The 17,865-nt window shown below is 41.3% G+C and overlaps 1 long non-coding RNA gene across 1 annotated transcript; it reads right to left on the bottom strand.

Annotated features, from left to right (window-relative positions):
- Positions 1–489: 489 nt before the first annotated feature.
- LOC133466658 (uncharacterized) lies at positions 490–5,405 on the bottom strand. Its single transcript, XR_009784991.1, has 3 exons — positions 4,583–5,405; positions 3,757–3,806; positions 490–693 (listed from the first exon to the last, which is right to left on the bottom strand). It is a non-coding gene; the product is annotated as an uncharacterized LOC133466658 (long non-coding RNA).
- Between the last annotated feature and the right edge of the window lie 12,460 nt (positions 5,406–17,865).

The raw sequence follows: 17,865 nt of genomic DNA, 5'->3' as shown, positions 1-17,865 counted from the left end.
GATTTGGTATCGAGCCCATACCAAGTAAACACAAGTCGCCGATACCGATGGTGAATGAACTGTCTGTATTTCTGTGATTTTTTTTTTCTCTCCCTCCCCCCCCTTTGGATTATTTAGTTTCACCCAATAACATATTTTGGGCAATTTTTATTGCTAAATAGGAAATATTACAACAAACTGCATAAATGATCCCTCAAGAACAAATTAAAACAAATAATTGCTTAAACTGCAATTAAAAAATTGTGCAAAATCTCTCCCTTTATTACACTTTTTTTCCTTGATTTTAAGTGTACAAAATGATCACTCCACATCAAATATTATTAAACATTTAAAAACTTTTTCTTAGTAAATTGAATTAAAACATAAAATTAGTAATATACATCCAATTGTTACTTTCAAAATTGATAATAATAAATATAATATACTGTAAAACTAAAACTGATAAATATATGAATCACATTATTATACATTATAATGTGATGTAATGTAACAATGCAACAAATTATTATATCCGTTTTCAGGAAATAGACGAAATAATAGAATATACAATAATAAAACACAGTGAAGACAGGTCGCCGCCCTAGTGGTTAGCACATCAGCCTCGCAGCTCTGAGGTTGGTGGTTCGAATCCAGTCTCTGGCCTTCCTATGTGGAGTTTGCACGTTCTCCATGCTTGCTTTGGCTTTCTGGGTCCTCCCATATCCCAAAAACACGCATGTTAGGTTCATTGTGTGTTTATAGCACTATGTAAAACTCAGATATAATCATGACAAAATGTATAAATGTGTATGTAGGCGTACAAGGGTTAAATGATAGGGGGGCATGTTTATTTTTTTTCTTTTGGGATACATCACAGTATCACAGTGAATAAGCTATTGAGTATTAACATGATATGAGTCAAGATTTATAGACAACATGGGGTAGGAATAAACAAGTTATTTATTTTTTTTTTTTACTTCTTCCTACTCCCTTTGAACATGTAAACTGTGCTGAACGAAGACAGCTATTGATGTTCCTTGCCTTTTAAATATAATGTTGTTTATTATATGAATGACTGTTGTGTGTTTATATTCAAGAGTGTACTTTGGCGTCGTGAGCTGGCTGCATATCAACGATAACCATAATAAAGAAAATCTGTATCGAAAATGGATGGATGGAATACACAATGGCTCCGCTTCAGTGCACTTGGTTTCTGTTTTTGAAAAAATAATTACAACCACAAAAAAGCATAAATAACTGAGTCCACATAAATATTTGCTTACGACAGTATTTGATGAAGCCGCATATCAATACCAATATGAAATCAATATTTGGATCGATCCTCCCATAACTACTTTGAAGCAAATGCATTCTGCATTATTTAAGTAAGTGCTGATGCATCACACTTGTGGCTGTAGCCTTTCGGGCATCCGCCAGGCGATCCCCGCGGTGCTGGTCACTCTCCACGACGCCCTCGGGGTGCTGGGCTGGGCACTGCCAGGCTGCCCTTTAGTGACATTTGTCGTGTTTATCCGGTGTAAGCAAACAACAGGGCTTGTGGATGTGTGCGTGTATGTGTCTTTTGACCTCCTGTCAGCAGGAATAATGAGGAAAAGCAGCTTTCTTGAAAAGAACCTCCTCGAAGGCCAAACATGGAATTTATAAGATGGCTATAATTGTCTTGTATTGTTCAGTTTCATCAATTTCTCAGTTCCAGTGGTGGTTTCTGGTATGGTATGGTATGCTATTCACGGTTGGTGCATGTGGGACACACACTTAATGAATATAAAGCCAACAACAAATCTTCAGCAGCATTCCCCCCCACACCCCTGTCAACGACCCTACAGGTGTCACATAGGGCACCTAAACTAGTGCTATTTATTTTGGAGGCAAGGCTCCGTCAGTTGTGCACACCAGTAGGAGCCCCAATGAAGTAATCATGATGCACAAACCAGTTTAGTTCTTTCCATTTTATTTAATTTCATTATGACTATGTTTTTTCTAAATATAGTACAAAATTATAGAGTACTATTTTCCTTATTAAAAACACCTTCAAATTTTTTTTTTTTTTTTTTTTTTTTTTAGGGGAGGCTGTAACGGATTAATTGTATTTCCATTCATTTCAATGGGCAAAGATGATTTGAGATATGGGTGTTTTGAGTTACGAATGTCGTCACCGAACTGATCAAACCCGTGTCTCAAAGCATCACTGTAGTAATTGGTGTTAAGGAAGTATGTTGAAGTGATACATCTCAACTGAAAGACTAACATCTGTGAATGTCAGGGAGGAGCTAAATTTAGCCTGGGTTGTTACTGAAAGTTACAGGGAGGCTTTGTCACATGTGCATAAGCAAATTTCCAGGGCATTTTTTCAAAATCAAACCATCTGGGCGTCATTTAATTTTAAGGGTAATGTCAGATGAATTAAAAATTATATTAAGATCTTTTGGGATTATAGTGGGGGGTTGGATTATGGATGCAATTCTAATCATTTGGAGGAGTGGGGGGTTGTCAATTACACGCTATTTGCAACAGGGCTTGCTCCCTGTTCTACATTTACTGTATTCGTCCTCCAACAATGATTTTGTCTTTGTTGATCTCGTTGCCGTTGATCGTCTTGAGACGCTTTCACTGGGGCCGCCAATTCCCCCGTGGCCAATTTTGCCGCCGCAAATTAAACTGTCATAACGGCCATAATGACAATTAATGAGCGGGATCAGGCGCTGGAATCTGCATGGGCGAGCACCTTCGGGCTCTCAAGCAGGGAGCAGCAGAGTGTGATTTGGATGATCAAGTTTGCCTTTTGTAGTGACAGTGTTGAGCGCGGCTGTCTCACAGTGACAAAGACAGATACGTTAGTTTTCTTTGATGTTTACAAAACGATAGAGCCGTGGGAGACTAAAATTGCATTCTCTGTTCACAAAACCTGTCGTTAGGTTCAGTGGAAACTCAAAACTGTCTTTGATTTTTACAAATAGTGTCATTTGGCTTCATCAAAGACTGCAAACTGTCTGTGTTGTTTACAAAAATGTACATTAGGTCTACTAAATATTCCAATTGTATTTGGGGAAAAAAGACATTGTCTTCGATCTTTAAAAAAAAAGTGCTCAGTTAATCAAAGACCCTAAATTGAGTTTGTCCCATACAATAATGTGTAAGGTACGTTGGGATAATTGAATATTAAACACTGTCTTTAATTTTTACAAAATTGAACATTAACAAAACATGCAAGTTAGTTGTGTTGAAGACTCCAAATTGTTTGATGTTTACATAAACATGAACGCTAACGACTCCAAATTGTCTCATATGTTTCATTGGTAAACTTTGATGTTTACAAAACATAAACATTGCATTTGTTGAAGATTGGACTGTATTTGATGCTCCAAAATCATAGTTGGAGTTTTTGAAAACTTAACATTGTCTTTGACGTTTACAAAAAAAACTTGGGCATAGATGCTAGCTTCCCTGTTGCCTTTATCCTTCCCGTTAAGCAGTGAAACGCGCGGTCGTACGACACCATTGCTGACAGTAATAAGTCGGCCGTTAGTCGGAGTGGTGATTAACGTGAGGTGTACTGTACTGCTAAATGGCCCAATAGAACACGGCGGTGAAACGCTCTGATCTGGGGATTTAATTAAATTTCCTCGGGAGACAAAAATGGCTCCCACTGAAAATTAATGACTTCCTTTTATGGCACAACGTGCGTGTGTGGTGGAAGAAGTTTGCCCAAGTGAGTCCTTGTGAAGACGGATGATGTCAGCGCATGTCATAACTCACCACTGGATGAAGTCCGCATTGTGAGAGCGACACAAGCAAGTCCCAAGTTACTGCGGGAAACAAATCAAGCAAGTCAAGTCCCGATTTGATCAAGAACAGAATCCTTGAATCCAAATGTAATCATCTTTGGAGCTCCTTCCGTGATAGTCGCTTAATGAAGTTGCATCAGCAATTCCCCTCATAGTGAAACAATCACTTTTCTTTCAAAAACAAAAGGTACACCAAATTGAAAATTCAGATTTTCAAATGTTAAAGGATGACTTGTCAAGTCATGTAGTTGAAGTCAAAGTCAAGTTGAGTCTCATGAGTGCCAAGTCAATGTCAAGTCAAGTCTTTAATAAGCTTTAGCCAAGCAAGTCGCAAGTACTAAAATTGGCGACTCAAGTCTGACTCCAGTCATGTGACTGCACTCCACTCCCCCGCTTCTGCACAAATGTATGCAGAGCCTGCATTTATCTGTTTTGATAGTTTGGATGTTTGTGAAATCCAAATGACTTTGCAGACATCTGCAAATCTGAGCCTGAATTTGTTGGGTTGATTTGATTATTCAGGAATTCCAACTCCTAAGTGGATGGTCGCGTACCTGTATCCAGAGCTTGCATAAATCTGGATTACTTTTCCATTACATTTATTCACGTCAGTAATACTGTTTGTCTTATTTTGATGCTCTCAAATAGCTAAAGAAGGCAACCAAAAATAATAGGAACAGCTCTCTATTGCACACTAAATTAATAATGGTGTATCTTTTTATATTAATACCTGAGCATAATTATGGTAAAAAAAAAAAAGGCAGACATTTTGGAGTAGATCTAATCAGATGGCCCACCTGAGAGCTCATCAGCTTCCGGCAGTGAGTTGTCCACCATCTTGTCCAGGTTGGGGGGGCGTCGCTGGCGTTGTGGACAGCTGGCTCCTTGTAATTTGTCTACATGACACACGCACGCACACACCTGCACTTCAAAGCTGACAAATTCACGCCAGACGTACGGACAGACGGCCGGACAGACAGTGCTCAAAGTATTTTATACTATTAGTAGTGTAACTTGATATTCATGCGCAGTCATCACCTTGCTCAGGTACACAACTGGCAAACAGTCAGAACACGTTGCCTGGCCAGAACGACTTTCTATTACATTTATTTGAATCTTTCCAGATGAGTGGCGCGAGAACGAATCCCGCCGAGTCGGCTTTATCTGCGCTAACCTGCAACCCTCCCTGGCGAGCGCCTGGCGGGCACAACAAAAGCGCTAAAGCAATTATGACGGCGCTTTATCGTCTCCACGGTGACCGGCGGCGGGTCGGCCCCCGTGCACGGGCGGCTTAGCGCACGTAAACATGGCGACATAATGGCGGCCGAGTCTGAGGAGTTGTTGCGCCTTTTTGCAGATAACATAGCAGCTTTGGGTTTGTCACTCCGGCCGCCAAACAATGCAAAACAAATAGAGAGATTATTTGGACAGATAACTGGGAGTTTAGTTCAATTTTCTTGTATCAACGATGAGGTTGTGAAGTCTGCCAGGAGCCAAACAATTTTTTCCCTTTTCTTTTCTTTACAGCAGATGGAAGATGACAACAGGCGAAAAAAACTTGGACCACCAGGGCTTAAAAGCCTCACTGAGTAGTACAAGTCTGAAGATTACAAAGAGAGGCATTTACGTTAGCCTCTAAATTGTCTTTGATGTTTACAAAATCAGTGAAGACTAATTTGTCTTTGATGTACACAAAACATGCACAAATGAAGTTATGTTCATTGAGCACTTAAAATAGTTTTTAATGTTTATGAATTGGAAATATTATTTATCAAAGACCCTGCATTGTTTTGTTTAAAAAAAAAAGTATGTTCGTTGAAAGAATTTCCATGAAGTTCATTGAAGCTTCTAAATACTTGTACAATAGGTTCATCGGAGTCGATACATTTGCTTTCATGTTTACAAAAATGTTAACCAGGTGTGTGGCAGACTAATATTGTCCTTGAAATTCACAGAAATACCTAAAAAACGTTTCACTGAAGACGAAAATGTCTTTGATATTTACAAAAAACATACATTAGGTTGTTACGTTATCTCTAAATTTTCTTTGATGTTTACAGAAACATAAGCGAGCTTTGTTGCAGACTAAAATGTCATGTCATCGACATACATTAGGTTCATTCAAAATTGCCTTCCGTATTTATAAAAACACCCACTTTTTTAGGATGACTGAAGACTAAATTGTCTTTGATGTTTCTATCAACACATAGCCTACTTTAGGTTCGTTGCTGACTCGAAATTGTCTTCACTGCTCACAAACACGCGCAGCATTACATTCAGTGAGGACTCGAAATAGTTTTTGTTTGCAAAAACGCACATTTGGCTTCATCTCCAGGCCTCCTCTCAAATAGACCTTCGAATAAATGCCTGCAGTTGCATAAAAAGTAGGTCCCTGGGCCACTAGAACACGCTACGTCCTTTTGTTTACTTGTGATACACAAACTCCAAGGCTTACGTTTGACGTCGGTTGTTGCCCTCAGAGACCGTCTGAAATCATATTAATGAAGGAGGAGGCGTCACACTACTGCGAAATGGCATCGCAATAGTTTCTCATAAAAGACAACAATAAAGAGTGTTGTAGCTAAAGAGCAGGCCTCGGTTAGAAACCAGCTTTATGAGCTCATTATTTATACAGATCGCTGCCGACGACCGATCAGCCGTCTAGCCGCGTCCTCGGCGTCATATTGGGACACGGCTGGCCGGGCTCGCTGTCTGTCTTTCTGATGAAGACGCCCACTTAAACAGCAATTAAGATGCATTTCCCCGGCCCGCCGTGCGATAATTTCCCCGTTTGAGCCACGCGAGCATCAATATTCCGCTGACGTGATGGCTATATCTCCCATCAGATGAAGGTGTGTGTGTGTTAAGCGCGTGCGTGCGTGAGGCATAAGAGGCCGTCAGAATCACCCACACACGCGGCCACACACATATACATTGAAGAATTTCATACTGTCCCTGAAGGCAACAGCTGACTATTGGATGGATGAATGGATGGATTTCCTACTGTCTTTGAAAGCAACACCTGTCTTGGAGAGATGGATGGATCAGTTGTGTGAGGAAAGCTATGATTTCTTTGTCTTAATTTTGACTCTTATCTCTTCTTATCTCTGGTTTAAAGTGCTTCATAAATAAAGTTGAGATGCCTTGAGTTGAGTTGAGTTCTGACCATCCCTGAAGGCAACACCTGACTTGAGAGAGATCATCTCATATTGGTCCGGAGGGGGGGAAAAAGAAAGAGGAGAGAGAGAAAAAAAAAAGAACAAAAAGACAGTGTCCAACATGGGGATTATTTAGCATGGTCAAAGCTGTGTGAACTTTCTATTTACTGTCTCTTTATTCCCTCGCTGTTGTTTTTCAGGATTGTTTATCTGCCTGTGGGGAAAGGAGAGAGGAAGGACGAGAGTATTCGAGGCTTGTTATTTCAGCCACGAACAGGAATTCAACCATTTTATTGAACACGTGCATGTATAGCGTGCGCGCGCACACACACGCACACACACACGCACGCACACACACTGCTGCAAAAAGCTTTTCATGCTCAAAACACTGCATGCTTTGTGTGTGCGTGTGTGTGTGTTCCATGTAATGTGCTGTATGTAACATTATTATTACATCCATATAGCATTATGCTTATTTTTGTTATTGTTAGTATTAGTAATACTATGTACAGCTTTAATTTTTATTACCATTAATACTATTAGTATGTCTAGCTTTAATTCGAATTTTTATTACCATTACATTAGTATGTCCAGCTTATCATTAGTATTATGTGCAGCTTTAAATTCCTCTTAGCTATATCATCATATTTGACTTTAATTACTTTCATTGTGATCATTGTTATGTCCAGCTTTAATTATTGTCATTAATGTCAATATAATGATGTAAATCATTAGTTATTATTATTATTATTGCCTTGAATTCATATTCTTAATATCATTATTATTATTATCATCATTGTCTGCGGCTTTATTTTTAATATGATCATTAATATTATGTCCGCCCGTTCCCCAACTGCTTGTTCAAAGGTCACGAATGAGTTAGTGCTCATCATTCAGCACAAAGGAGCAGCTAATTGATCGCTAATTCAAGTTTAACCAACTACGTCGCTTCAAGCTAAAGTCTCGCATTCTGTTCAGCAGATTTATGTGACGCAGCGCTATCCTGGTGAGCTCATACTGCAGCAACCAAGAGGAGGGGTGCGCGGGGGCTGGGGAAGGGGGTGATAGGAAGGGGGGGGGGGGGGGTCTCAAAAAGATGGCACGTCAGAGAAAAGCAACACGAAAAAGCCTTGGTGGAGGTAATAATGTGTCCCACAATGGGGAACCTCCCTGGCATCTTTTGGAGGACATGTTGACACTCCAAATCGTGTTCTTACTAAGAAGAGTGAGAATTGCTGTACTGTGGGATGTCATTCAAAATCAATAGTATTCTCGCTTAAACATGCTGTAGTACAATCCAAAAAGAATAGGGTTCTGGCTCAGACATGGTACAGTGCTGTAGATTGTACAATGTTAAAAGATTAACTTGAGCTTTAAAAGCCTTTAAGGCTACTTTGGCTATTTTGGTGTTGGCTGCCCCTCAAAAATGAACAGGGTGGTATCATTGGTAAAATGTTGAAAAAAGTACTAACAAGGAAACTGTGATGATTGTGAAATGTTTTTTTTTTTTACTTTTAACATTAGCTACCATGGGTGTCTTGAAAATAAATAGTATTCTAGCTCAGACAAAGCTAGCTTTGTGGTGCGGCCGACACAACCTGGAGCTGAACACGCTCAAGACTGTAGAGATGATCGTGGACTTCAGGAGGCATCCTTCGCCACAGCTGCCCCTCACGTTATCCAGCTGCCTTGTGTCAACCGTCGAGACCTTCAAGTTCCTGGGAATTACAGTCTCTCAGGACCTGAAGTGGGCGACCAACATCAACTCCGTCCTCAAAAAGGCCCAGCAGAGGATGTACTTTCTGCGGCTTGTGAGAAAGCACGGCCTGCCACCGGAGCTGCTGAGGCAGTTCTACACAGCGGTCATCGAATCAGTCCTGTGTTCTTCCATCACAGTCTGGTTTGGTGCGGCTACAAAAAAGGACAAACTCCGACTGCAACGGAAAAAACTGTTGAAAAGGATTGTCGATCCCCCCCTACCCACCCTTGAGGACTTGCACGCTGCCAGAACTAAGACAAGAGCGTACAAAATCCTCTCGGACCCTCCACATCCCGGTCACCAGCTCTTCCGGCTCCTTCCCTCAGGTAGGCGCTACCGATCAATGCAAACTAGAACTAGCAGACATTCCAACAGCTTCTTCCCTCTTGCGATCAACTTCTTAAACACCTAACCTACAATTCCATTACAACATGCTGGCAATTTTTTGACTTGAGTCCGTTGTCACATTTCTGTGGGGCCAATTATGTATTACCCGTGCACTCACTGTAGTTGTCTCGCCATGCTGCACTATTTGCATATACTGGCCACTCATGCCAGAGTAGCATCTGCTCCATTTGCACACTGATTGAGGAGTAGCTGCAACATTTGCACAACCAACATTGTCCCACATTATCGCACTACTCGTCACTTTAAACCGCATACACTACTTGAAGTCTCTGCGCCCTTTGCACAATGGTCATTGCACCGGACTGTTGCAATATTAGCCATTCGAACTGCTCTAAGTGCTAGAGGACTCTGCATCTTTTTGCACAATTGTCAAAAAATAAATAAAAAATAAAAAATGTACCGGCATTACCAGATAACTAGCAACCCTTTACTGCTCAGTGACTGTTTTTTTTTTGTCAATGTCTTTATGTCTCCAAAGTGTTCTCTTTCAATTGACTGTCTGTTGTCGTACTAGAGCGGCTCCAACTACCGGAGACAAATTCCTTGTGTGTTTTTGGACATACTTGGCAAATAAAGATAATTCTGATTCTGACAAAGTACAATAATCTCTTAAAAGTGGAAATAAAAACATTTTGGGGGAATTTTGACCGGTAGAGAGGTGACATGTCCCTTTTTGAACACTGGCTGTTTCGACGTGTGCTGGAGACTTCCAAAAACAATAGGGTTCTTGCTTTGAAATGGTACACTGATTTTAAAATGTTAAAACTAGGCAAACAAGAAGACTTGTAGAATTGAGACACCAGTAACAAGGAACATCTTATTTTCCTTCCTTTTCATATTACCCACCATGAGCATCTTCAAAATGAATAGTATCCCCGCTGAGATTTAGTACAGTGATCCCTTAAAACTAGAAGTAAATAAATAAATAAATAAAATAATTCAATAAAAATTGTTCAGAATCAGTATAATCATTGGTAAAATATTTAAAAATTGTTGATGAGGAAAGCTTAATGGATTGTTTTGAGAATTGTGACTGACATAGAGGGCGATAACAAGAAAAACTTCTTTTTTTTTTTTAAATCTCTGACATTAGCTACAGTAAGATGCATTATACCAATAAAAAAATATGTAGGTGAGGTCCAGATATTATTTTTGTCCACTTGTGCTCGCCATCCTCATATTCCACACTGTAGTATCTGTGACTTTTAATGTGGGTGGCTTTGAAAGGCGGGGCCTTGCCTGTTGAATGATGTGTGAGTCAGCAATGAGAGTACTATATTCAATTAGCTAAAATGTTGAGTTTACATTGCCCTTTATCTTCTTTTTCAAGTGTGCAATTACCCTAAACTTCGGATACTTTACTACTGGCTCGCGCTTATTGTAAAATGAGTCTGCAGTAACATTAGTACGTGTAGAAAAATTATCGGCACAAAACCCGATCTAGTGATAAATCTGCACTATAAAAAAATCCTTGATACAGTTACACTGCAAAATGTGAACCGCGATATGGCGAGGGACACCTGTAGCCCAATAATCCCTTAAAAGTGGAACTTCGGTTATGTAGAAACACTTGGTATAGATTTTGACTGGTATTGACTGATACTGAACCTTAGATTTTATCTCGCGTTAGATGCCTTCCAAAATGGAACAAACCCAAAAAGTTTTAAATCTGTTGACATGGCAATACAATTAAAAATGAAAAGGGGTGGCAAGGAACATTTTTTGTTTTGTTTTTTAGGTTGCACAAGATTTTCTTTTACCTTGGCTAAAATCATTGCTATGTAGCGACACAAACAACAAAAGGGGAGTGGGAAGCCAGTCATCCGCGAATCTATCATCGGGTCAAAATCTTGCTGGTTTGTTGTTGTCCGCGTGCGTCACTCCTGTTAGCGTGTTAGCACGTTAGCAATGTGTCACATGGTGCGTGGGAACAGGACATCAGCGGGGAGCTTCCGCGACTTTCTGGACTCTCCATCCTTTTTGTCACTTAGATTTCCCTGCATGAGATGTATTGTGTCTTATGATTATGCATAAAACACCAACACACATTGACAATAGACACTAAATAAAGCTAAAGTGTGTGTGTGTGTGTGTGTGTGTGAGAGAGAGAGAGAGAGAGAGAGAGAGAGAGAGAGAGAGAGAGAGAGATCTTCCCCACTGTCTTCACCACCTGCTCCAGACTATATCAACTAGATTAATTTATCTCACCACAGGACAGACACACACACACGCACGCACGCACGCACACACACACGCACACACGTGCACACACACGCACGCACAGCAAAAGTAAATAATAAAAATAAATAAATAAGAGCATGATCTTTGGATGCAAGGAGATGAACAAATGAGGATAGAATGATATGACGATGCAGATATGTGTGGGTAAGAAGTATGTGGTTACAAGGATATGAGGAAATGATGGTGGAATGAGATGACAGTAAAGGGATTTGCAGTTGGAGGTATGCGTATGAGGTTGCGTAGATATGAGGATAGTGTTAGGATGCATTGAGATGAGAACGTACTAGAGCGGCTCCAACTACCAGAGACAAATTCCTTGTGTGTTTTTTGGACATACTTGGCAAATAAAGATGATTCTGATTCAAGGAGATGAAGATAAGAGGATGGAATGACATGATTTTGAAACACGTTCAGGATTCGAAAAAACACGAAAGGTTAGACTAGTGTGTGAACTCGAATTAAGGCACAACCACTACACACTTTGGGCTCTATTTTCTCAGACGGCGCATCTGCAGCGGGGCACAATTGCCAGCGAATCCAGATTTTTGTGCGAGCGCAAAGCTCGCTGCGCGTGTTTGCCAATTTGGCAGCCTGGTCTGCACCTAGCTGGGCGTTCCGGCGCAGCCACCAAATTGTAACTCTGACGGACACATCTTCAAGCACCTGCTGAGACCATGACCAGTTCTGGCGAACGGTAGACCACAGGTCGTACACGATTTTGGGGAATTTGATCAGGGCGATCTGATGAATTACCAGATATGCCCGCCTCCACACCGCCAGTCCTCTGCTTACGGTGGAGGTAGTGGAAGCTACTAGCTGGCCACATTTAAAGGGAAGGAGAGGAGCCACTTTGATTGACGGTGACTGAAGTCGGCTGTAAACACTCCCACAGCGGCGCAGCCCACCCACTCTGAGATCTACCGGCCTGAACTTGCCTACGAAATTACCAACCTGCCTCTGGCGCACAGTTGCGCCACCCGACGTACAGGATTTACGCCGTTCACAAAAATAGAGCCCTAAAGTTTAGAGTAGTGTGTTGATATTGACTTGAGGCACAACCACTACACACTTGAAGTGCATCTAGGCTTCGACCTTGACACCCCTAAAATGATGACAAAAAAAGACAAAAAAAGAGTACTCTCAACAGTTCATCTATCCATCCGGCACACAAAAGGAGTGAAGAGAATTACAATGGAGAAATGCGAGGCAAGCAGGAAATTGAATGTCAAGGACTCTTGTTTGGTCCTGACAGAGGAGCTGGGAGTCCTTCCCTGAAGGCGACGCGCAGACAAAAGGGAGGATGATAAAAACTGGAAAAGGGGGAAGATGAATGGATAATAAATAGAGATGGAGAGACACAGAAGAATACCAGACACATACTGACATGTCACATTTGACTTTTGTCAAGCCAGCAGCATTCCGAGTTGTCTTCTTTTTGTCCATGCGCGCGTGTGTGTGTGTGTGTGTGTGTGCGAGTGTGTGGGTGTGCGTCTGGCTCTATTAGTCACGCTCCAGGAGGATGCACAGTTGACGGATGGACATTCATCTATCTCCTCACACACACACACGTGCACACGTGCACACACACACACACACACACACATACACAGATAAGCAGGAGTTAAGTACATTAGCATATCATCGCATGCTCATAACCTCACCTCATGACATCCGCTTATCATTCCATCCCCACATTCTCATATCCTTAAACCCCAACATACTTCCACCCTTACATCCCCATATTTTCACCCTCACATTCTTGCAACCACATATTCTCATATCATTCCATCCGCACTTCTTTAGATCTCCTCAATCCTCATCTCATTGCTATCTGACATCCCCACATTGTCATACCCTCAAATCCAAAGGGTCCCTAACCCCTCATCGTAATGCATCCTTATATTCTTATATCCTCGCACTCTCATATCATTACATTCCTCAAATCATTGCAACATCCTATTATTGATTCCGCATAGGTCCGCTTCATTGCATTATCGTGTACTAATAGTATTGGGTTGTTCCATCCACGTATGATCACATCCTCATTTTTTCATCTCATTCCACCTTCCTGATATCGTTGCACCTTCACAATATCGCTCGCTGTCACCATGGCATCCTCATCGCATGTGACTTGCATCCTCATGCACTGATGTTGTTGAATATGAAGGAAAAATGCTAATGATATATGATTTCCTTCAACAAACGCAAATTAGCCGAGGTTTGACGATAATTACGATGATGCGGATGATGACGAGCACATCCAACCTGGGGTAAATCACAACCATAATGAAGAATTATGGTTTCTCTATCACTGCAATCAAGCTTTTGTTGTGTTAATTAAATTCAGCGGGATGAGCGCGGAGCGGCGGTAAAGCTCTCCGGCTCGTCCCTCCAGGCACTCGCGGATTTTTTTATTTTGTTTTTGCATGATTTATTGTATTACATCAATCTTTTTTCCATCTGTTTGTGCATTTGTTTATGGATGGCGTAATGTTTAGCCACGCGCCCGTTTACTTGCGGAAGCGGAAAAGAAAAACAAGTCGAAGTAAACACACTCAAACAGTAATAAACATGCGCTTGGACTTGAAGGATTCCCCACTGCCCCATTAGGAACTGCTAAATGCTAATACTAGGGCCAGGTGACTGCTAGGTCCAGCTTGACAAATCCACACTTGTGCCATGTGGCTGCAAAGACAAGCTTGTCACATTGATCCTAGTGCCATGCGGATGCAAAGTCCAGCTTGCTGGAGTCATATTAATGCCATGTGGCTGCAAAGTCCAGCTGGTCGGATTCCTACTAGTGCCATGTGGCTACAAAGTCGAACTTGTCACATAGTACCATGCAACTGTAAAATCCAACTTGTGAAATTCCAACTACTGCCATGCGACTGTAAAGTCCAATTTACCAGTCATTCTTTGACTTTGCAGGCGGATGGCACTAGTAGTAATCTAAAACATTTGATTTTACAGCACTTGCTAATTGCTAACAGCGGACTCTTAATGGCTAACAGATGCTAGCAAACACGACTGATTTTCAACGGTGCACAAAGATCTTCATCGTTGCAAGCTCGCTATTCATCTCGAATTCCGTTCAATCGTGTCAGTCGATACTTTAGTTTTAACGTCTCGCCTCACGCTGCTACAGGGCGAGGAGGCTGCCGGGGGGATTTCCCACAATGCACCTGACCATTCCCCCGCCCCCCTCGCCATCTGCTCACATTCATCCTCCATCTATCTTAGTTACTTACTCTGCATCTTCTGTGCTCGGAGCAGGTGCTCTTGTTAGACGCACTTCTATTATTCACTTGCTTTTGTATTAACGATTTCGCGTTTGGTTAGTTCGCTTATCATCAAACACGCTTGGCTCAAGGCAGATGGCCCCCGTCCCAAGATTTCCTCTTGCTTTTTTATCCCACAGGCTTGCTGTGGTGAAGCTTTGAGATGCTGCTCGGTTGAAGGAATGGCATGCCGTGTGGGACTAGGATTGATTCGAAAAGTTGGATTTTGCAGCCGCATGGCACTAGTAGGAATCGAGTTGGACTTTGTGGCTGCATGGCACTAGTACGGATTTGAAAAGTTTGACTTTCCAACCACATGGCACTAGTATGAATCTTAAAAGTTGGACTCTGTAGCCGCACGGCACTAGTATGAACCGAACAAGCTGGAGTTTGCAGCCACATGGCACTAGTAAGTATCTGCCAAGCTGGACTTTTATGCCGCATAGCATCAGTAGGAATCCAAACATGTCGGGCATGGAAGTTGCATTGCGCTAGTATAAACCTGACAAGTTGGAGAGTTGAGTCCGCATGGCACTAGTATGAAGCTGTCAAACCGGACTTTGCAGCTGCATGGCACTAGTATCGATCTGCCATTTGGACACAGTAGCTGCATAGCACCCGTTGGTATCCAAAATGGTTGGGCATGGCAGTTGCATGGCACTACTCTGAATCTGACAAGGTGGACTTTGCAGCCGCATGGCACTAGTAGGAAGCTGACAACTTGGACTTTGTAGCCACACGACACTAGTACGAAACTGCCATGTTCTGTTTAAAGATGACAGATTAAAAGCTGAGAGTAATTAAAGTCAAATCTCATTTCTTTCCGTCACAGATAAACAAACTCTGAGTCCCAAAGGCTGAGAAAAGATATGAATATTAAAATAGTCGCAGCACACACGCGCTCCTTGGAGGACAATAAATAATAATTAAGAAAAGATTAATTCATTACCAACATGCTGCGCTCTACTTTGTGAGTTAAATACAGCCCATTATTATTATTATTATTAGTAGTAGTAGTAGTAGTAGTCCTAGTAGTAGTAGTAGTAGTAGTAGCATGGATTCAGTACTGACTGGCTTTTGTTGGTCATATCCACTGTTAAGTTTAATTAGACAGTTAAACGTTAGCTATAGTTTGCATCTTCTAAGGTAATGATGTTTTGTCCTAAAGTCTTTTTGTGCACAACCCCAAGCTTTATTTACCTAACCGATACAATATCTTTTTTTTTTTATTATTCATGACTGCAAAGTCCATTTTGTTCATACTAATTGCGTGCGACTGTGAAGTAAGACATGGCAGATTTGTACTAGTGCCATGCGGCTTCAAAGTCAAACTGGATTCATTCTAGTGTCATGCGGCTGCAAAATACAAACTGAGTCATACTAGTGCCATGCAGCTGCAAATTCCAACTTCTCAGATTCATACTGGTGCCATGCGTGTGCAAAGTCCAATTGGGCATATTCCTAGTAGTGCTATAAGGCATACAATGGATACCCTCACCTGCAGACATTTAATGACATGCATCAGGAGGACAGAGCCATACAGTCATTGCAAAGTTTAATGAAACTAGTACAGTGGAACCTGAGTTTTCCTAGGACCTAGTTTTAGTACGATTCAGTTTTTGACAAATTCTTTCATTTAAATTTTGTCTCGGTTTTTATACATCCATTCGGTTTCCATAAAAAAAAAAATAATAATAATAAAATTCTAAAAATTGCATCCGCCATTCATTTCCCAGAATCGATGCGCCTTTATTCGAAGCATTTCGTAAATTGCGTAAAAAAAGGGTTCAACAGACAGCAAGGTGTATTGGCCTGTTAGGGCAACGCCAGCGTAAGACCTTCAAAATGAAAGCATGCAGCATAATAACACATTTTAACACACTTTCTTGGGCTAAATTGTGGCTTATTTATCAGTCACACTCAATAAACATGCACAAAACAGATTGATTGGGAATGCTAAATTTGGAGCTATATAAGCCACGATGGGGCCAAAGAAAGTGTGGTGAAACTGTTATTATACTGGCATGTTTTTATATTGAAGGCCTGACTTTTGACAGGATGTGATATTTCCAGTGTTGCCGAGCCGACCAGGAAGCTTGTTATTGCCCTGAGTTGTTAATAAAAGCTTGCATTGTGGAATACGGCTTGCCGTCTGTTTAACTCTTTTTGCAAAATATGACAGAAAGTTCCAAGTGCCAGCCATTTGATCAAGAAGGCGAGAAACACAATAGAATACAAGAAAGAACTCCTAGCAAAGTACAAAAATGGCTCCGTCTCTCCCCTCCTGTAAAAAAAAGTAATGTTACTGTAAATGTTCATTCAACCACTTCAATCGTATACTATAGTAACTGTAGTTATTCTCAATAACATTTATATTTTTGTGTTAATATTTTTGACAGTCTAGAACACCATGGATAAACATTACAGTATTTCCTATGGGAAATATTTCTTTGGTTTTTCGTACAATTGCGTTTTGGTCAGACTTTCTGGAAAGATTTAATCCTGAAAACTGAGGCTCCACTTTAGCTTTTTACTTTCTCGGGTGTGAAGTGTTTCTGTAAGATTTGGTAAATGCAGTTAAGTGTCAGTGGAATTATCTTTTCCTTGCTTGCCTTCCAGCGCACAGCTAACCTCTGCTGCGAGGTGACGGCGTTGCTATCTCTGCAGGAACACCCGTAGGGATCCAGTTGCATCTTGGGAAATCTCAGCCAGTTTGCGTTCCCGCACTTTGCCTGCCGGGCAGAGAGACGTGGAACAAGTCGTGTAGTCGCGTAAGACTCGGGGGAACAGAAGAAAAGAGAAGCTCAACTGTCAGTTATCATTGGAAATGACTGATTAAAAGTACACGAGCGATAGAAAAAGTAGAATATTGTAGCTGACAAATTGGACTTTGTAGTCATATGGCACTAGTATTAATTTGACAGGTTGTATTTGTCAGTCGCCTGGCACTAGTATGAATCTGAGAAATTGGACTTTGCTGCCGCATGGCACTAGCATGAATTTGACACGCTGGGCTTTACAACCGCAGGGCACTAGGATTTTGAAGCCAAATGGCACTAGTATGACGTTGACAAGTTGGACTTTCCGGTAAGATCGGACAAGGTGGGTTTTAAAAGGTGCATGGCACGATAACAAAATCAGACAAATTGGACTTTGTAGCCACATGGCACTAGTAGGAATCTGCCAAGTTGCACATGGCGCTAGTAGGAATCCGACCAGATGGCTTTACAGCTGCA

This window comes from Phyllopteryx taeniolatus, chromosome 16 (genome assembly GCF_024500385.1).
Source record: "Phyllopteryx taeniolatus isolate TA_2022b chromosome 16, UOR_Ptae_1.2, whole genome shotgun sequence".
NCBI lineage: Eukaryota > Metazoa > Chordata > Actinopteri > Syngnathiformes > Syngnathidae > Phyllopteryx > Phyllopteryx taeniolatus.
The sequence above is the reverse complement of the archived record's forward strand: the minus strand, read 5'-3'. Positions and strand labels throughout refer to the sequence as shown.